The sequence below is a fragment of the Protopterus annectens genome, chromosome 3.part0, assembly GCF_019279795.1.
Source record: "Protopterus annectens isolate FY-2018-M chromosome 3.part0, PAN1.0, whole genome shotgun sequence".
NCBI classification, from domain to species: domain Eukaryota; kingdom Metazoa; phylum Chordata; order Ceratodontiformes; family Protopteridae; genus Protopterus; species Protopterus annectens.
In genome coordinates, this window is record NC_056731.1 from 1,485,848,690 (window position 1) to 1,485,871,684 (window position 22,995).

Genomic DNA, 22,995 nt, shown 5'->3' on the forward strand with positions numbered 1-22,995 from the left:
ATAATGTTTTAGGCGGGCATTTTTTGTATAAAAAGGAGGTGGGTGTTTTGTTATGTTGTTCTGATGAAGTCCAGTTGTATCTGGATGAAAGCACTCAACTATCGTTGGTTCATTTAATAGAATAAAAGAGAGCTTTGGTTGGACGTGCCTGGATTTTACATTTTTTCAGCTCTACACCCATATGTTTAATTGTCAGGTGCACATTATTTGTTGCTGATAGACTGATTGCAGGTCTTTATTGCCATAGCATTCCCTGTTTGTATGAACAATGTGTGTATCTGTGGAAGCTGTTTGCATATGGGAGGGATCCACTATATCACGTATGTCTCTGTAGTCATTTAACTGTGTGCACTGGGCAGATTGCTGTAATGTGGTTGGTTCCTGGAATAACACGTACACATACCAGATATGTGTGGCCAACTGCTAAACTGTGATTTGGCCTAAGTGTGTGAGCATGCCCAGTTCAGCCTTCCCATGGCATGTTGTCTGACATATGTCTCATTTATCAAAGTGTGCGAGCATGCCCAGTGTGTGCTTTCCATATGTTGAACTCTGCAGCCCACCACATTTGTGGATGTGTGTGAACTTCAACAATATCTCCAGTTTATGGTTGTGTATTGTGTGTCATGTTGTGTAGTTACTGTCCAACTGCTTTGTGTGTGAACACAACAGGGATTATACTCTGCCTGCAGGGTTTGCATGGGATACTTTGCATACAGTTGTCAACATCCTTTCATACTGACCTAACACTGTAGTACCGTATAGTGTACTGGTTCAGTACTTTCACTGTGGTGGACAGTATACTGGGCTTTAGTCCTATCACTGCTTTACATTTCCATAGTGAGCACAACAGCCTGGTTAGGGGCCAGTTGTGCACATCTGACCATGTTGCATTATGTTCATATATGAACTACTTATACCAAGCTTGTCCAACATTGGTAGTGTATTCCACAACATAGGTGTACATTGGCAAACAGTAGTGATGTGCCCTAGGCCATTTCTAATGCTAGTCGGAGAGTGTGTTTGTCCTTCGACACACATTGTAAGTGGAGTTTGCCATAACATATGTCATGTTTAGTATACTGTGACATAACAGTGATACCCAGGGTAAACCTACCATCTCCCATCCACTCATCACGATTCCTCTTGAGGTGAATCGATGAGTGACTCTATGGATAACCTGTACTGGGAGTTTACTCATGAGTGGGGGTGGCTTCTGTGTTATGGATCATGCAGTACAGCTTGTCCTATGTATGTCAGTGCTGGGGTTCAGGTCTGTCATGTGCATAGTACACTGCCATTCAGATTGTACAAGGTGCAGCATGTTCATTGATTCCAGCTTGGACATGGCTTTATACATCAGGCACAGCTTGCCTCTGGGTGGGCAGTATGGCAGTGTGTGGAGCTGCAGTTTGTTTAATCAGGCAACACATGGCATCTGTTCAAGCTCTTTGATACTCCTGGTGAGGTACTGTTGGGGACTTTACAGTTGATGGAGGTGTCTGCTGAGGTACATCCCACAGGGGCTATTGTAGTCAATTGTAATGCTGATGAAGGAAGACTGCAGAGCCACAGTGACCTCCCCTTATCTAGATCTGACAACCTTCATGATTAGGTGGGTATATGGTATGTTTCTGTGAACACTACAGCCACATGTTTGTCCAATGCAGGATATCTATCACCTTGTGTCCCCAGGTCTCTCATTACATGTTAGGTACGTAATGGGTTAACACCTATGTGGTAATTGGTGGGCACTTACTGTATATCCACGGGGGTTGACTATACACTTTTCTGCAATTAGCTTGCTGACATGGCTATGGCACCAGTTGTCTGTTTTTATGTGGGCCTTTTGTGGGATGCTTGTGTCAGCTGGAGGGTCAGATATGGTGGGCAGTTTGTAGTCCTCTGCATACATGTTCAGACACAGTCCTTCCATGTTGGCCTGTACCTATGGGACATATATACCAAATGAGGGAGGTCCCAGGACCAAGCCTTGTGGGATGCCACTTATATCTGGTTTGTAGTCTGACATGGCTGCTGCATATCTGACCATGTCAGTTCTGTCCTTGGTCTGGTTTGCAACCCCTCTACTGACATAGGGGTTTATATTTAAGCTGGTGAGCATATCTATAATGAACACGTAGGGTATTGTATGGAAGCATTTGCAAGGTCCAGCTACGTTGTGTGGACCACAATGCCCTCATCAATGACCTTAATGACTGTTTCAAATGAGCCAAACATGTTTAGGGGCAGGATCTGCACTTAAGAAAGCCACACTGGGTAGGGTCCAGTGTCAGTAGGTCCACAATATCTTTATGTCTGCGGTACATGCTGATCCTTTCCATAGCTGTGCAGACCAAGCTGGTCAGGATTCTGAGGTGGTAGTTTGCAGTATCCATTCAGGCAACACCTTTGTAGAGAAGGACCACTGTTGTTGTACACTGCTCTTTGGGTACATATCCTGTGGTAAGGCTGACATTGAGCAGTAGTGTGATTTGGCATTCCATTCTTCTTGGGGTCCATGTTGGACTCAGCCCAGGACACCATCTCATACCATTGCTGCTGTGTGTTTTGCTTTGTAGATGCTGGCTGTTACCTCAGCATCTGCAATGTCAGGGGGCCAGCAGTCTGCTGGGATAGATATTTTGCATTCTAGGGGGGGGGGGTTTGCACTGCACCTGTCAGGTTGTTTGTTGGCAATATGTGTGTGTGTGTGTTTGGTATGTTGTTTGTAATGTGTGATTCAGAGCATATCTGTGAATTCCCAACATGGTTCCTACCATCAGTTGAGTAAGCCTTGGGATTATCCTTAGTGTCCTGTACAATTTGTATCTTCATAGGTTCATACTAGGCTATCCACCCTAGGGCATTTGTAAGCCTAGCCAGAGTGTGTGTGTCTTTCGCCGCCCCTTGCTATGTGAATATTATGATCATTTATGATTTACTTTACTGTGCCTCTGTCTGGACGTGACACAGTGAAGACCCCCAGTGTACATCTACGATCATCCATCCACTTGGCAATATTCCTGTTGAAGAGTGTCAGTGAGGGGCTTTGCCTAACATGGAGTGGGATTCTGTTCCAGGGTGTGGGGAGCCTCTGGGTTATGCAATCTGTCCCTCCATCACATCCTATTTCATTATGTGTTGAGGTTGACATCTGTCGCTCTCACAGCTCCAATGGCTTTGATTTTTCTGGGGTGGAGCATGTCCATTACTCCTGTGTTGGACATGGCCTTGTACAACAGACATACAATGCCTCTGTGTAGGCAGTATGTCACTGCATTCAGCTGGGGTGTCTACAGCCAGGCAGCATATAACATATATTTGAGACCCTTTATCCTCTTGGTGAGGTACCTTTGAGGTCTTTCTAACCGCTGCAGGTGTCAACTAAGGTACATCCCAAATGAGGCATTGTACTAGATTATGGGTCTGATAAGTAAACAGTACAGGGGCACAATGACCTCTGTTGATGTAGATGTGAATCCTTTCATGATACGGTGTCCAATATAGACAGTCTTCCTAGCCACATTGGCAATGTGAGTGTCACATAACAGGTTACTGTCCACTTGTGTCCCTAGGTCCCTGATTACTCCTTCCATACATAATGGTTTACCACCTATGTGGTAATTTGTGAGTACCTTGTTTGGTATTTGGTGGGACATTCATACTGTCCAGTGTCTTCAGGACATCTGGGTGGGGTTCCTGTGTGTGAGAGTGTGGTTTGTAGCATGCTACAGACTGTACAGCAGTTTTGCCTATGGTTAGGTGCACATGGGTGGTCTCCAATGCTTAGTGCATTGTCAGTTACCTGGACGTATGGGTGTCTGTGCTGAATATGGATACTCTCCCTCCTTTTATGTTTTGGTCCAGGTTTTGGGGCCATAACGCATGATATGAGGTATAACCTGGTAGGGCTGGTGTGCTGTCAGTAGGCTTGCAGCAGGTTTCTGTCACTGCACAGACATCGATGTTCTCCATACTGGGGAGGGCCTCAGGAGCATGCATACTGTGGTTTACACTTCTGGGATTGGTCAGCATTACCCTTATGTTTCTTACCACTTATGTTTTCTAGGGTGGTGGGTTAGTCTTTTCAGCCTTGCCTACGTAAGGCTCTATGGAGGTGGCAAAAGTCTTATCCAATATCCAGACGCCCAGGGGTAACAGGTGCAAGCCATCCCTGGAACAGCAGCATGGCTTGTCATGCATGACATCCCAAGCAGACAGACATTAGATCCTCTTGGCATGACAGCAGTAATTGTGCCACCTGTTAAAGCTGATCATTCTGTGTTTGTACTGTGGCATCATTCTTTGTGAGGGTAGGATGCTGCAAATGGCCAGTGTCATACCGGCCTGGGGTACATACTCAGAGAGCTCATCCATGTCTCTTTTCATGTAGTCCAGGAAGGTACATCTCAGGTCATTCACACCAGCATGGACAATGACTGCATCATATTTCTACTTGTTTTGGGGTGACCTGCGTACTTGTGTTATGTGTCGTATTGTAGCAGCCTACAGGCAGCTTACTGTACCCTTTCCCTTGTTCAGTCTGGTGAGTGGGACAGCAGTGTGTCTGCCTATAGAGTCACCTATTACAACTTTATCAGGCATGTTGTTTCTCCTTCTGGTCTGTGACTGTTTGGCACACCAGCTTTGTGTACTATGTGTTGCATGTGCTATGTTTGGAGGTTGTGGTTGCTTGGGGGTCTGCTTTGGAGGCCTCTGTTGGTGTGGTGTGTTTGTAATTAGGGCCTCCGGGAATGTTTTTCTGTGTTTATGTGTTTGGTTTGCAGTTGTGATAGGTCTATGTGGGACTGGGTTTGTGGTGTGTGGGGTTACCTTCTCCTCCTGAATAGTTTTGACAGTACTGAGTTGAGGGAGCTCAGCCTCCGGTTTGGATAAATGCTTGCATCTCTCACATATATTTGTATTTCTTGGGGGGAGTTGATGGTTGTCTGTGTACCTGGGGCAGGTGTAACATTGCCTCAGGATTCACAGATTCTACTTGTTGTAGCTGGCCTTAGTGGATTGTATGTGTGGACATATTTTATTGCCATACAGTGATTAATTCCCTTTTTATGTTTGCTCTATCATGTAGTAGCTTCCTCATTCTCTTGCATGGTTTGGTAATGGCTGGAGTCCAGCATGCCAGATGCCTGCGTGTATGGCATTGTGTCTTATTGTTATTTGTGATTGCATAATTCAAGCATTCCTGGCTGTGTTCGTTGAATGCCTGTATAACAGGTTCTGCGGTGTGGCCCATATTTTGCACCTGTACAGGGCCTTTAATGGATTCCACATCAGTTTGGGCCATAACGCATGATATGAGGTATAACCTGGTAGGGCTGGTGTGCTGTCAGTAGGCTTGCAGCAGGTTAATGGATTCCGCAACTTATGCTTTACACATGTTTTTCACTGTGGTTTTCTGGCCATGGACTGTGGTCAGGATGTGTATATCCAGTGTGATTACTCTATGGTCTAGTCTTACCAGTGAGGGATACACTTCTCATCTTGCCATCCAGTACCCATGTTGCTGATTATCACATCCAGTATGCTTACCCCTCTTGTGGGAGTGGTACGTTGTTCCTGGGCATTTTGGTTTATGGATTCTAGGAACTTTTCTCCTACAGTGTTGGAGCTAGTAAAATGCTCCCAGTCTATGTCTGGGTATTTTCAGTCAAACAATATATTGTGGTTTGGGGGGCTTGATATATTCATGTATTCCAACATAGGTCAGGTGCAGTTCCTGGTGTTAGGACGGTAGTCTGTAGCAGGCTATAAACTGGGAAGCAGTTTTAGCCACTGTTACTTGACCATGGCTAGTCCATGCTGCTTCTTGTTGTGGTACCAACATGGGGGTGTGGTTATCCTTGACAGTTATTGCTAGTCACCCTCCTTTTGTAGCTTGTTCCATGTTTTGAGGCTGTACAGCACAGTATGGGGTGTAACCTGGTAGTGTTAGGGTGCTGTTGTGAGCCTTGACCCAGTTTTCTGTTACAGGACAGATATCAACATTCTCCATACTGGGTGCGTTTACACTGCACACATCTTGCTGTTTAGACTTCTGGCATTGGGTAGCATTACATCTAGGTTCTTATCCCTTGTGGTACCTATGGAGGTGGGTTTGTGTTTTGAGCCTTACCTATTCAGGGCACGCTGTGGGTAATGACAGCCTTTGCCAGTATCCATGAGGCCTGGACTGATAGGTGCACACCACCCCTAGCAGGTGGAGCATCATGTCATGCTCAGCATGTCATCCCAGGCTGGCACACATTGGATCCCCTTTGACTAACTGCATTACTTCAGCCAATTATTGCAATTGATCATCCCATTGTCATACTGTGGCATCATGCTTGGTGAGGGTAGGATGTTAGTCAGGATCCTCAAGTGTGCATATACTACATGGTGTTACATTACTTAACACATGGCATTCATGCCTCAGGTGGTGCTGCAGGGCTACCTCTGTCGGATGCACATATTACACTCCCTGTACATGTTTGAAAGCAGGTTATGTCATTTTAGGCATCCATGTTATTATATGAGTGAGTCAGAGAGGGGTATCATTCCCAGGGTTCCTACTGAGCCAGTGTATGTGCTATGCGTTGCCTCTTTGCCAAGGCCAGGGCATACTGAGCATGCCTCCTTCTGCCTACTGGGACAGGCTCAGGTTGTTCCTCCACCGAGTCACTCTCTGGTGCTTTGATGCATATGTGCGTGCAGTCTATTGCACCCACTACCTCAGGGTATTCCGCTATTTGCTGGAAGAGATGCATATTGCTGGCCAATACCTCACGGGCATTGGGGAAATATACATGATCACCGACATGTGCTGACATGGCTTCCAGGAACTGGTGCAGTACCCTGGAGGCTGATGCCTGTGATATCCCCATCATATCACCAGTTGGTCTCTGGAAGGTACCTGTTGCTGGTATTCTTAGGCCAACACATACCTTGGTTTCCACTGGGATGGGTTCCCCTCTGTTGGTTCTGTGTGTGAGGCGTGGCCTGCACAGCTCAACAATTTGCTGCAGGGGGTCTCTGTCCACTCTATAGCGCTCTACTATCGCCAGCTCATGTAACCCATGGTAGGTGACCCTGGGCCTGTACACTCTTCTCTGTCTCCTCACTGTGGGTTGTCTGGCACCATCTGCATTGTCACCACCCTCAGCAAGTCGCCTATATCTCCTTATGACAGCTATGGCAGCCCCTAGCATTTCTGCTCTGAGTTCAGCTTTTTCAGTTTTCACTTCTAATAGCTTACTCCTGTCTTGCAGTGTCTCTTGAGAGAAACATCCTGCACTGCTGTTTGCAGAGTTTTAAGTGCTAGGCTGAGCTACTATTCTGCCTGTGTAATTGCCTGCTTCTATTTGTTTTCACCTGCTAGCTCCAGCAGTATTCCCTGCTAGCTTCCTACTAATTCTGTTGTTTCCTTTTTCCTTTCTGCTTCCTCAGGGGGGAGCAACGTGCATACCAGCAGAAACACAATCACAGTGGCTTACACGCGTGCACAAATGCTTACATGGTTCAGAATCTGCTTATTTGGGTTAAAACGTGCGCACACCAGCGCAAACTGTCTTACAAGTCTGCCAACAGGCTCCCACATGCTCAGTCTGCCCTACACGCGTGCACACTAGTGCAAAGAGTCTTAAAAGTCTACCAACATGATCCCACATGCTCAGTCTGCCTTACACGCTCACACACTGTCCTACCCGCACCTCATGGCGCGCACACATGCACATGCACGCCCAACAAGAAAATTTGGTGTAAGTAACAGTGTACACCTTCCATTTCTTGACTTTCCCATGCTTATCTTGTGGCACTCCTCTTTCCCTGATCTGTGTCTGACATCTGTCATGTAACACTGACCTCCAATGAACTGCATTTCTTTCTACCATTCCCCCCTGTGATGTCACCTAAGTCCTACTCTATTCCTCCCCCTTATGTATCTCTTACACTACTCAGAATGTGCTCATTTGCTATGTGACAGTGGAATTCAGTATCCTAACACTTATTTACATCAGATTGCCTAGTAATGCTTAGTTACATCTCTTAGACTCAGCTTCCCCCCTTAGCAACCACTAAACAGTGGCCATGTTGTTTTTGCTCTGCTGGTCCCTGTATTGTAAATCCATGTATTGCATAAAACCCACATTTGTGGGTTTATAACCTTCATTTTTATGTGTTATACAGCGCAACCCATTTGCACGGGGCTGCGCTGCTTTTAAACATCGGCGATCGCCGAAAAAAAAAATTATTTTTCATATTTGCATCGGGGTACCTTGCCAGTGGCCACATATTTGGCCATTGGCATGCTGCCTGATGCATATGCACCCTTTATTTGCAGCTGACATGGCTCCATTGTGATTTTTGCAGAAACATACTCAGTTGTCAACTGAGTACATTTCTGCAGCTAAAACGGCTCTTACACATGCTGCTTTCTGCTTCGTGGATCGCTACTCTACCTCATTTGCATGCCTTTCGGCTGCAAGTGAGGTATTTAGCATATCCACACCCATTCCGTCTAAGAGACATTTTAGCTGGTCTCTTACACGGAGTTTCGAGCTGTTCCTGGATCGCGAGGCTTGCATGGAGACTTACACGTCTCTTACACTCCGTGCAAGCCTTCATGAATCCTGCTCAATGTCTACTTAGTACAGACCTTCAGTGGTGAGCTGGAATTTTTAAGACCTTTTAATTTTGCATAGCAGGAAAAAAAATCATTGGCCTAGTGGGACTTGCCCAGTCAACAAAGTGTAAATAAATAAACAGTGGACAAAACTGTTTAGCATGAAAGAGTAGGATAGTGGAAAACAATGCTGGAATGTAGAAATCTGGTGTGGCAGTAAAAATGGAATGCCATAACGCCACCTGGATTAAATGATCAAATGAGAATGAGTAGTGTGTTGAAAATGAGATCAGCAAAGCTATGATTATGAATTTTAAAAGAAATTCAAATGTATTTTTATTGTATTTTATTTAACTTATTGCTTTTTGAAAAAGTACTTTGTTAATTTATATCAGTGATCATGTGATCTATGAAATATTATTTAAAAGAAGAGGTCATATGTATGGACCTTATAATTCTAATGAAGACTATGTATTAACTGACAAAAGTTCTAAACCTTTTGGTAATAAAACTTCTGGAGCTGACACTCGCTCAGTGTTTCTTTTTAATACTATGTTTTACTAGTTTGCTGGTGTTGATAGCATTGTCTTTTTGATTTGGATGGTAAACAATGTCAGCAACAAAGTAATGAGACAAAAAATGACTGGGGCAAAGATGACAGCAAGAGAAAGAAATAACCCAGGTGAAAAGGTTTTACTACTTTTGATTAGATTTTATGGAGTTTAAGTGAGTGCCATAATGTAGTAAAGTAAACCAACACAGCATAGGGATTAAAAGAGTGAGACCACAATGGGAAAATTACACCTTAGCTGGTCTTAAATGTCATCAAACTACTCAGTACAAGAAAACTTAAGCTACAAAGGTTACAGTTGCATCAATAGGGCACTACTTTTTCATTTACAATGTACACATAGCTCGCTAGCATATGAAGTGTGAGGTCATTTCTATTTTCTCTCAACTTTTTTACTGAATGCTACTAAATATTGTTACTATGCATTAGTTTGTTCACATGTGTCAGCAATGCTAGAAGTGTGGATATTTGGTCAGTCATCAGCACCTGGTCATCACTATAAGCAATATACTATAGGCACTTGAGACAAAGTGTAACATTCATTATAATATCACACATCTCTTGCACAGTTATGCATCTAACCATATGACTGAGGTAGAATGAAAGGTCATACTGGTTTGTAAGAAAGAACGATTAGAGAACAGCATTTGTGTTTGCCATTCTTACTGTAGCACAGTGTGAGAACTTCCCAAGGGTCAGTGCAGTCTGTGACAAAATGACCTAGGTCATTCAGTAGGAATTAGAATCATTTGTCACAACAGAGAATGGGACGGGTCACTAATGACTTCATGAATCTACTACAACCTGTCTGAGGTCACTGAGCAGTAACTGTTATAATCATTCAAGCAAAGTATTGTGGTTGACCCTGGTGATTAAAATAATCTGACAAGCCTGGACAATCAGTAAGAACTGTTGTAATGTATAAATCTCATCTCTGCTGAGAGCTCTGTTTACTTGTTCTGCTTTATTCTTTTCTCCTCATCAATTTCACTCTGTTCTCAAATTAATTATGGTGCTCCATTGCACATTTTAATATTAATGAAATACAGCAGGAAAGAGGTCATAGCATTATTAAAAATAATATGTATTACACCATGAAGTTTGCCAAGACATGTGACTCTCTAACTGCAGAAGTACTTGATAAATGGCTTACTCAGTGTCTGTGGTACTACTGATGCCAGTTGCAGGTGCCTCTTTAAAGCTATGTGTCATCTGTAAATTGCTCAAAGCTGTTACTTGATGGACCAATGGCTAGCAGGTAGTCATTCTTATTGACGCAGTGCACACTGGCATTAAGTAACATTGTCATCTTCAATGAATGCCTTGCATGTCTTGTCATATTGCATAGACTTTGTCTGACTGTCAGAGAATTGTGCCATTAATTTCTCTTCATTTATTTTCTCATTAGGATGGACTATCCCTGGGATTCATTAACAATCCTATAGGTGTCACTAGACCTACACAATGTAGTAGTGTTTGCAGGATGAGCATCAGCGCTAACTGAATATTTATTCTGCTCATCACTCCTACATATTTGCAAATACCTTTGCCCGCAATAGTGTTTGCACCATGGAATGGTGCTTACTAGCATGAATACAGAATGCAAACTAAATGGTTTGTCTGTACTCAGAGCTCAGATACATGCACATGCTATAGCCCAGAAATATTAAGGGTAAGTACATTGAAAAAATAATGAAGGAGTGGAAGTAGAATGCATAAATTATACACAATAAGTGTTTTATGCTGCATAATGAATTAATATAGAAGAGGAAAAGTACACCAGACAAATGTGCTGAAGTATGAAAGACACATTTCTGACATAAATCCTGCAATATTGATGTAATGATAATGAATGTCAATGATGATATCAAAGTTATACACACAAATAAAAATGGACATGCTAACAAAGGATGTAATAGAGACATAATATTACGGTGTAGCCACGGGGAATGAAAATGTGATACACATGTTAATACAATGCTGGACTGAGGTAACAGCAAGGACAAACGATAGATTATGGAATAAATGCATTGACTGCAGTTATTGTATATGAGATGCATTTAAAGGGAATTTATGTATGCGAGCTGACACTTCTGCTATATTCTCCACCACAGTATGTATATAAATGACCAAATGGACCTTACAGCTTTAATGTCAGGTACATCAGAAATGGACATGTTTTTTTGCAAACAAATGTCTGGCACCCATAGAAAAGGGGTTTCACCTATGAACATGTGAAAGACATAAATGTTAAATGGTAATCTTATAACACAACATACTTAAATGGCAATGATAACACAGATTGGATGACATATCATGATTTCAAGTTTTCTATTTCTGCTTTGTAAACATTTCCAACATCGTTATACTGAGCATGCTCACATGGATTTCCAGAGAACAGTAACAGCAGCAACATACAAGAAAGTCATATAAGAAAAGACCAGTCACACTTTTTGATGGTCTGGCAGCATGCCATATAGTAAGAAATGTTTATGGAATCCCTTATCTGCTATTAAGCTGTATAGTGTGATTTTCGTGTGCTATTATATTTCACAAATATAATTAATGCTTTGTAATCCCACATTAAGCTACTGATTATATTACTGTTCTTCTCCATCACCTAGATCCTGTCTCTGCTTCATTTCCAACATACTCTTGAGTCTTCTGGTCAATTCTTGTGCTCCCTTCCTTCTCTCCAACATTTTCCATTGAAATACTGGAAGAGGTTTCACATGTACAGTATCTCTGAGGTCTTTATTACCAAAGGAGCGAGAAGCCGAAGTCTCTTCTGTTTGACAGCTCAGTTTTTGTTGGACAAACTTACATATTTCCTCCTTAGCATGCACTTCATCAAAAAATGATTTTGTCCCTCCAGGAAAGAATACCTGAAAGACAGCTGGATATAGCAGTTTGAATCTCACACCTACATCCCAGTATTCTCTGAACAGAGGGATGAATTTATTTCTCTTTTGCCTGATGTACAATGAGTAATCATTCTCCAGAAACACTCTGCTGTCAAGTAGGGTGAGTTCTGCTGCTGCTCAGCAAAAAGAAAGGCAACCTTTAGACATGACTTCCAATAAGCTACAGGGTGATATAACACAATTGCATACAGACCTTGTTAAAACAAACAAAACACCGATAGAGTATATTAACATAAACAACAAAAGGCTGGAACAAATGGAAGAAGCTTTAAACAGATATTCAGATGAGATGATAAAGCTGCAAAAGTCAGAGGTCGAAATGAAGAAAAGGCTGGCTGAATATGAGACTGCTCAGGAAGAGATGTTTCAAAAAATAATAAAATTAGAGGACAGAACACGTAGGGAAAACTTGAGATTTTCTGCTATATCAGAGAAGCTGGAAGGAATAGACTGCATTAAATTTATGAAAGCACAAATAAGCAGCTGGAGTGGTATTCCAGAGCAGGATTTATAAGTTGAATGGGCACATCATGTGTATGTTCTAAATATAACAATAAGAAAGCAACATAGACCTTTAATAGTCAGGATGCAATCCTACCAGCAGAAATAATTGATTTTTGTCAAAACTGTGGCAGAAGGACAAGATACTAAAAGCTGTCTAATGTGATCTAATTGCAATCAAGAAGAAATGTCCAAATGAAGACATGCAATGCAGTGTATAATTATCTTGGGAAAAGATAATGCCTTTGAGCAATAAATGACATAAACATTCCCATCATGTCATTTTGTGAACACATGCCAGGACTGGTATCAGAGAGATGCATAACTATCATTGACATCACTAAAGTATGTATAATGGTCATGTCATGAAGAACTCACTTAATGAGCTTACAGTACTTTCTTATCATAAGGGGCATGGATGTCCTACCTTACAGGACAAGGCCTCATAAAGGAGGCCCTGTGAGTGTGCCATAGCTATTGCCTTTGTGTAAGCCAGCACTGTCTGACAGACATATGTTACCAGCTTCAGACCCCTGCCTATTATACTAGGTACTCTCCAGACCTCTGGATTGACTGCATGTGCCGTATACAGATAGCAATGGAGTTTGTCACTAATAATAGAACTGAATGTGTACATTATGAAAAGAGTTACAAATATAACATGAACAATCAGATTTAGTCAGAATGGTGGAAAGGAGGTACACATTACTGTCCACACAACAGTAACTGTACAAAATCACTGCTTCTTTGACAATAAAGCTGTTTCCATTATGCATTACACAAACTGTCCCAGAATTGAACAACAGTCTATCTGTGTAGGTATGCTGTACAAGCCAGTACTCAATGTACATGCCCCTGTAGCAGTCACAGCATGGCATGCCCCAAATAACCATTTTACTAGATGCAATCATAACCTGTGATGATATATTATTGCCCAACATAACAATGGTTAAGAATAATTTGATGCAATGGTCTTTATGTAACATCAGTACATTCATATAATGTTGCCCTTTCAGGATCTGAATAGCAAGCTATGTGACTCTAGCAAATAATGACATGTGGATGAACCAAAAGCACCACAGTGGAAGCCTTATCACAACTATGTCACTCCATCTCTACTAAGCTATTACATCAGATGTATTGTTGTAAATCTCTTTGAGATAAAAGTGATGGTGGAGGCCTCTTCTACTGTAAGTGGAAACATTATAACTGTGGTGGATATCATTCATGCATTACAGTAGAAGGCCACATAGCGCTAACAGGCAGGATGTTGAACACACCAGCATTTGACAACAGAAAACACATGATATTATACATGATGAATGTACCATGGTAGAAATATCACAGAAATTGTGAGATATGTTGGTATGGAAAAGAATTATATCAGGTTATTTCTGCAAGGGATAGTTGTGCCTGTAATTGCTGTACTAAGTCAACAACATACAGAATGTCATCTCAGTCCCTCATGCCAGTGGATAATAATCATGTGTCATTCAATATTCTAAATAAAAGCATTGCTATGTGAGAAATTAGCATGGCCTTTGCAAGAGGAATCAACATCTATAAGTGTGCACAGCAGATGTATTTATTTATTTATTAATTTATTTATTTACATTTGTTTACCGGGAAAGTCCACTGGAACAGGCTAGCCCATTTTCAGTGGAGGCCCGGGGAGAAAAGCTTAGAACAAACAGAGAGAACAAAACAGAACAAGTTCCAGGGAACATGCAAAGCATACAAACTATAATAAAATTAAAAGTATTTTACATAAGAAGTACCTTAAACAAAAAAATAGTGAATAAAGTTGCAGAAGATACAAAAACTTATTGGAGAAACAAAAAGAAAAAGTGTCATAGTGTAACGTATTACTCTACAGAAATCTAGTATGTCATAAAAAGCATAATACAGAATCGTTTGGAAGTAAATAATAACAAACTGTTAAATCCAGAAGTAGAGAAATATCACTAGATAATTTTATTTGATCAGGAAGTGGGAGCATGGAAGTAATGTTAGTGTAAAGGCATGGGGGTAGGGGTTAGTGATGGCAATAAATGGAGGGAATGAAAAGTGGGGCAGAGATTAGTAAAGGTTACTGGACAGTCAGGCAGTACAGGAGAAGGATGTTTGATATAGAAGAGGGAGAAAGGAAATGGTGAGAGAAAGGTGGAGGAAAGATAAGGGGGTAGTTTGGAAGAGTAGAGGGAGAGTGGAGATTAGTGAGAGAAGGGTGGGGGAAGGAGGAAAAAGTTAAAAGATGAGACGATGGGGTGTTAGATGAAGTGTACTAATGGGAGTTTAAAAGAAATAATGGATATTGTTAGCAAATGGGCTGGAAAGGTTGAGCCTAGGTAATGGCTGAGGAGGGAATTGAGCAGTTGCATATCCACATGGAAGAGAGGTGATTATCCAGTGTACTTTTGAATTTAGAGGGTCTTGGTTGAAGGCGTAAAGATGCTGGAAGAGTATTACAAATTTTGGAGATTGTCCAGGAGTATAAGAATTTTCCTGCTGGTAGTTTGGGTTTATGTACTTGGAGAAAGTATTGGTGTTGAGAGCGTAAGGAGCAAACTGGAGTGTACAGGGTAAAGAGGGAGCTGAGTGCTGGACTGTCCTGAGGTTTATATATAAGTTTGTGAGAGGTTGTGAGCTGGAGGAAGACAGGATAATGGGGGAGTTAAAGCCATTTTAGTTGCTTTAGGACAATAAAATGATGAGTGTAGTGATGACTATTTGTAGCAAATTTAGCAATTTTATTATAACAAGTTTTCTAATTTTGTCATTAAGGAAGACTGCAGATTAGTTAGTAAGGAAGTACCATAAGTTAGTGATGGTAGAAGATATGATAATGTTAATGCCTGTTTTGAAGGGAGGGGAAGTAATTTGTTATATCTATATAGCAGCCCTGATTTTTGTGGGTTTTGTTTATGTTATTTTGAATGTGATGATCGAATTTAAGATTTTCATCTATAATTACCCCTAATAACTTAGTATGGGTAACTAAGTCAATTTTAGTAGAGTTAAGTGAAATAATTTCAAAGTCAGCTGTATTAAGGGGTAGATTTCTCTTAGGAGTGAAGATCATAAGTTTTTTTTTAGGATTTAAAGAGAGGTGATTATTGTGAAGACAGGTTTCTACTGTGGTAACTGCAGCTTGGGTGATTTGATTTAGAGTTTTTGAGTTGTGGGCAGAGCAGACTATTGTGGAATCATCTGTGCACTGGATTAGGGAGGCCTGCTGAATAGCTTGGCGAAGATTATTAATAAAGATGTTAACAGAAGAGGGCCTAAAGCTGCATCTTGGGGAACACCAGTAGGGTTATGAATGTAGGGGGAAATAGAGTTCTGCCATTTGACAGCATGCTCTGTATTAGAGAGGTAGCTTTTGAATTAGTTGAGAGACTGAGTGCATAGGCCAATACTAGAGAATTAGGAGAGAAGGACTGAGTGAGAGTTAGTATCAAATGCTTTTGATAAATCCACGAAATGGGCTGATACAATGTTACCAGAGTCACATGCTTTATTCACAGTGTCTAAGAATGAGATTAATGCAGTAGCGGTGCTATGTCCAGGATAGAAACCATGTTGAGTTGGAGAGAGAAGATTATATTTTAGAAGGTAGCGTAAAAGTTGCTTTTGAACACACTTTTCTAGAATTTTTGAGAAAGGGGAGAGTAATGCTATGGGTTGGAAGTTGGAGCCAAGGCTGAAAGATCACCTTTATGAAGTGGTACTATTATAGTTTTTATCCAGAGGCCAGGGACACAAAATTCTTGTATGGATTGATTAATCAGGATGCTAATGTGGTAGGCCACTGAGTCTGCTGCGAGTTTGAGGAATTTGGCAGAGTTATTTTCAGCAGAGGTAGAGGGGGCTTTAGTTTTAGAAGCAGGTTTTTGATAACAGTGTTAATCACATGTACAAACACAATAAGACTGACACAATGTAATCTGAGCAATAATTTACTGTATTTGAACTAACTACCCAAGATTACAAGCTAAGCATTAGTTCCTGAATGACATGCACATGACATGTAGAGATACATCTGGGTCAGTGCATATTTCAATGGATGATATCACCACTATTTAGCTGAATGTGTATGATAAAAAGTAGTCAGAGTGCATAATAACACTATAGCAATATACATCATACTTGTATCTGAAGAGTACCATATATAGTATCAGGGTGAAAGATACACTCACAGCTAGCCTCAAACATCCTACACAATGTACAAAGCACAGTATCAAAGTCATGCAACACAGGATAATTTGTACATGAGATACTGTAGTTATGGTAGTATTATGTAATCATTGTGTGGCCAAAATGTGATTTTTCCCTAGAGATGCTCAGACTTTTCAATGTAACAGTGTAGCACTGTAAATCCATCTCATAAGTAGAAGTGTACATAAATGTGGTTGTGAAACACTGTGGAGGAGATATACATTAAACAACTGAATTAACGGAGTCAGTGTCAGTTTGAAATTAAGATCACCTGTTGATAAAAGTAGAACATGCATAAAAATGTTGTGCAACTTAATAATTATTTGATTTTCTTTTTTCTTTTCTTTTTTTCTTTTACTCTTTGAGGGCAGCACTGCCAAGCTGAAGCATTTTGTCATCCATCTGGATTCAAGCCTTTGAAGTATTCCAAGGAAAACATTTACACCTCATTATTATCAAAGAACACCACCTATGAAGTCATAGTTCTGATAGTTAACATTTGACAGCAGATTCCATCAAATGTGAATCCAGGTATTCATCTTTCTTACACTATTGACCACTGTAATCTGCACAGCCAACTTTTCAGCATGTTGAAATGTACATTAAATAGAAAAAGCACACCTAAACACAGGCAGGGACAGAGGAACTTATGACAGAAGAAAGATAATGGTAGCATATAACAATATGTATCCAACAGGTGCACATAAGATAGTACAAAAAAAACAGTCAGTAATACTTAGCTAAAGGCTGAATTAAAACCCCTGAAATTAGTCAAAAGACCATCTAAATATATAAGCATTAGCTTATTACACTGCAAAGAAATTACTTCACAGCATTTAAATAACTCAACTGAACATAGAGAGAGAGAGAGAGAGAGAGAGAGAGAGAGAGGAATAGCAATAATATGTTTTTGGAACATGTAGGAACATCTGTACGGTGCGTTACTCTTACTTATTAAATTGTCATTAATCTGCCATGCTCTGTGTAATAAACTGCTTTCTATAGGGAGAAATAAGGGGCAGGAATGTGCAATAAACATGAAGACATAAGCAGGAAAAGCTTGGCTTAAAATGTCTCCCTGTTGGGGCTGCAGTGTTTTACAAAATTATGTCTTGTTGCACTATTCAGTTGTTATGTTACTGAAATGTTCTATATGGAGAGAAATACAGATGTTTGCAGTTAAATGTATGATAGGAATATGAAATGTCAAGAATTAGTAAATTGACCTACAGCTGTAATCAAACTCAAAACCTATGCAAAAACATCAGTCTATAAAAAGGGTAATTATTTCAACATCCCACAAAGGAACTTCTATGTTATTACATCCAGCAGCCTAAGAAGTGTTACATTAACTGTATCACAGTATTGCCTTTAGTCTACCTTTAATTTGTATTCTCACAGCACATTCACACAAAAGTAACCAGACCACTGCAGATTAAACTGAAATCTTCAGCTCATGCAATAAGAACTCAAACAACATTCACTGTCATTCAGTATTTCTGCACTATGCCAACCTCCAAACAAAGTCCAAGGACATAAAGTGAAGGCATGTCCATGAGTCACTTCTGGACATGTGTGTTGTATGTAAATCTGTTTCTCTGACCCAATTAAATGTGTGAAATAGGAGAAGATAGTGCAGTGGTGCAAACAGGGTTAGTAAGCAGAGGTCAAGACAAAGGGGAAAGAATACAGGAATTTGCAGATGGTCAGTGGAGAACATCATATCAATCCACCTTTTCCCAACATAAATATACATTTGTACACACAGTTTCATGACTTTTGAGATTCATCTCACCAGTGATGGGTGACAACAACAGAATAATGTTGTATAGCCAACTGGACAAATCAAATGTGTCAATATGGCAATAGGTGAAGTAGAGAGCTATATACTGGGTGTAGTTTTATTTTTTTTTTTTTTGTGGAAGAAGTGCCTGTTATGCATTTTTTGAGGAGACAGAAAGAGGAATGTTGGGAAAGGTGCTTAGGAATGAGAGGGTCAAGTAGAAAGGATATGTTAAGAAGCATGTGCAGACATACAGAACATATAAGACAGACAGGGATGGTGATAAAGGGAAACGGTTGATGGACATCATGATTTGGGACAGGTAGGGGACATTGGAGGTGCACCCACATCCAGCTAGAGAAATTGAAGAATCTAGTCCTTACCATCAGAATTATCATCACTGTCTCCTGAAGCATCCTCATGGGTCACTTTTGGATGTGGTATATTCTTTGCAATTCAGTGCAGGATCTTTTCATCCCAAATGATACATGCACTGAGACCTTCGTTCATGATACCCCCAACAGCCCTGTCAGCTCCTGCAGGGTGACCAAATTCCCAACTCCACTACTACTGCTCCTGGAGCCAACCTCTGCACCAGTAACTGTGGCAGCTAATTGATGCAGTGAAGCAGGTAGGGCAGGGGTTATTGAGGCAACACTGACAGGTAGTGAACTCAAAGTGCTGGGTGTCTGTGTTGCCATCTGTTGAGGTATGGTGGGTTGAGCCACAGTGGTTGGTCTACCCTTTGTGGTCTTGGTCATTTTTTTCTTATCAGCAAGGTATAAAAATGGCAGATTGTCACTAAATTACACCCCCCTCAATAAAAATAAATAAATAAATCAATAAATAAATAAATAAAGCTAGAAAGAGATAATTAGATACATGGCATGTCACAGTACTATATTTCTTTAAAAAAACTTTGTTTGGTAATACATAAACAATTATGATAATTTACTGTTGTACACCTTTGCCTCATCCATATATGATAGAATGGCATTTATGTATCATAAAATAAAGACATTTCACTGCTGTGATATAACAAAAACAGCCTTTATTTCCTTCTGATGGATAAGAAATATGCATTCAAATGTATTAATTGAAATTACCACAATTTGATTCTTCCTGACGTACTATTGCTGTTAGTACTTTTTAAATGCATATCCAATAACTGCTGCTTTTGGGAATTGAACCCACAGACTGGTAAGCCGCTGTACTCATTGCCAAATACAACCAGCAAGAGCTATTGAGGAAGGGATGCACACTTTGAAGGTTGAGGTCTGCCTACTCTTATGCCTGCTCAAGATGCTAGTGTTTAAATGTTTGTGTTGAATTTGGACCCAAGTCATACTTCCCCTGTACTTCTCTGAGGCAAGTTAATCTTTCCTGGTATACCTGACAGTTAGCAGCTAGCTCCTATGTAGCTATAGTGTTCAAAAAGAAAAACAATATATATATAGAAGCATAATGAGTGCTTGCGTTGGCGGGCTAGATCATTAATGCTATATCACAGGCATGTGATGGGTCAGTATATGTACACAACTGAGAGATGTTTGAGGTCCAAAATTCAGACCCATCAGTTTAGGAGGCCCTGCTTGCAATTCTTAAGGTCAACATAGTAGTGAGAACATTGTTCCCCAGTGCAAGGAATGCTAGTTGTACTGGAAATGGCTTTGGCTAAAATATTTCATGCTTCAGCCTTATACTGAGACCTGAGATAATCCCCCTGCAGCAGCCAACAGCTGTAGTGCTTCATGAGGAATGCCACAAACTTCCTGGTCTCCTCAACACCTCAACCTTTGTGTCTAAATTTAGTACAATTCTTTCACTCGCCAGCCATGTCTGCAAAAGTCAAGTTAAGAAGACATGTCTAAATTGGCACCTAATTTAGATCTAGCCAGTAAATGTGCACAGAGATGTGCAGCCTTGCCAGTGGCATTTGCAGAACTGAAACCAGATGGATTCCATGGCAAACACATTGGCACTACTTATATTACACGCAGTAAAGGTATGAAACATGAAATTGAGCTTTGCCATGTGTGATGCTCAGCCTATTGACACAGGTTCCGATGTTCAACAATGGAATGGCTATAGGCATAGCTTTTAAGCTTTGCAGTTTGAAGGAGACAGAGTATGAACTGTGACATAGTCTGATGTTAAGGCTTACACAATGTTAAATATTGTTGTACTACTGGGGAATTGAACCCATGGGGTTAAGTATGCAAAAGTTGAAAGCTAGCTTATTAGTTGACATTGCACAGGAAAACTGCTTTTTAGACAATGAAATAAGAGATATGATAATTTCAGAATAAACAGAGATATGTGTGTGATTTTAATTAGTCCTAGGAATGCATTCTTATGCAAAAGTCAATATTTATGTTTGTAAATAGATTTCAGATGGATGCAGTTGACTGAGCCAAATAATACAGGTTGAGGAATGTTACATGCATAATTCACAAGACATAAGTGTCCTAAACACATAGGTAAGATATGTGATGACTCATTATGATTATAACAAAAGTATTGTGCCCATCATACATATGTAAGTGAATTTTAAATTAAATATCATCATTGCCATGTTTAAGAAATGGGACACACTAGCTTCAGGTTGTAGGTGAAGCATTAATAATATATACGAAATAGAAAAGATAGAAACGTTTACTTACGTAATTGCTGTTGATACACTGCTTGCAAGAAACATGTTTAACATTATCATTTTTTTATTTTTTTAGTCCTAATCAAAATGTTTTGAAGAATGTGATATTTACACCCTTTGTAATAGTATCCTTTAGCTGGATTTGAATGGACCCTTAATCAGCTATATTCTTTAGCAGAACTTATCACACTTATACCTTGTGTCACAGAGACAGGTATATGGCAGGTGAATTTTCTCCACTCTGTACTGTGCAGAGTGCTGAGGAAAGTGTAACGTTGCCATGCATGTTTGTGCTGTATGAAGCAGCCTAAACTACATTTTTCACTTTTTTCCTTAAGTAGTGAACTATGTTTGCACACTGCCTTTGAGAGAGAATATGCAGATTAAAAAAAAAAAACAAACATGATACATAATGGAAAGAAGTGAAATGTGATTTCTAAAGAGGATGTAAACAATTTATCACATGCCTTATTTTTCAGATTTGAATCACTTACACCTTGTGCCACAGACAAATGTATTTTCTTCAATGATTACTTTCCAGAGTGCTTCCATCTGTTCAATACCACCAAGCATATTTGCACTACATAAAGCAGACTAAATAAACCTTTTATAAACTTTTTCACTTTTTTCCTTAGGAAGGGAGCCATGTTTGCCCATCTTCTATGCAGAGCACAAATGTAAATTAAAAAATACATATTGTGAATAACTACAATGTGATCTCTAAACAGGATTTGAGCAATCCTTCATATGTTTTATTTTTCTCATTTCACTTCAGTTACACCTTGTGTCACAGAATTGGACGTGTCAGATGCATTCTGTGCAGTAAGCAATATTCATTGGGCCAGATTCAGGAAGCCTCCGTGTAAGAGTTATAACTCTTACACGGAGGCTGCAGTTAAACTGTGTGATGTCAGCATGTCATGCATATGCATGAGGTGCATGAGGCATGCTGAATCACACTAGTAACTCTTACACGGTCCGTGTAAGAGAGTAGGGGGCGTGTCTGTAGGCTAAGCTCTGCAAGTGGACATGCCCCCGGAAGACTAGAATGGCTGAAAGTAAACAGCCACGAGAAAGGCCATGAAAATGTGAATAAACACACTATACAACATATGCCCCGACTGGCCATCAGTGTATAAAGTGAAGAGATGTCATAAAATTAAATTAAAACCTTTTTTTTTGTTAAACCCCGTAAATGTTTGCTACTGTGTGCTGGTGTGCTACTAGCGCAATCACAGTTAGCAGTCAGTGGAAAAGGATATAAGAACTAAATATGCAAAGTAAGCCAAGAAATAATAGCTTAGCGGTAGAGTAGCCGCCCTAAGAGTAGGCAGGCAGGGTTCGAGCCCCTACAACAACCTTTTTTGTAAATAAGCACTAAAAGCCCCTGACAGTATTGTACAAATGTAAATGTATTCCCTTTTGTAAAATGGAATGAAATAGAGCATTTTGAAGTAACATAAGAAGAAAATAGTCAGAAATGTACTGATAGCTAAGCTGCCGTGAGACAGAGTGCCCGTAGCTGAGTAGTGTTTAAAAGCTGCAAACTGCGTGCCTGTTGCCAAGCAGGTAAACAGGCTGAAACTGTGTGCAATTAGCTGAACATGTGTGTCACTTGCCAATTAAGATTTATCCCAGCGACACCGCTTATGCGCCCCACAGGCTAACTGCCAGTGCGCATGTGTTACCTCCGCAAACGAGCAGAACAGGTTTAAAGTGCTT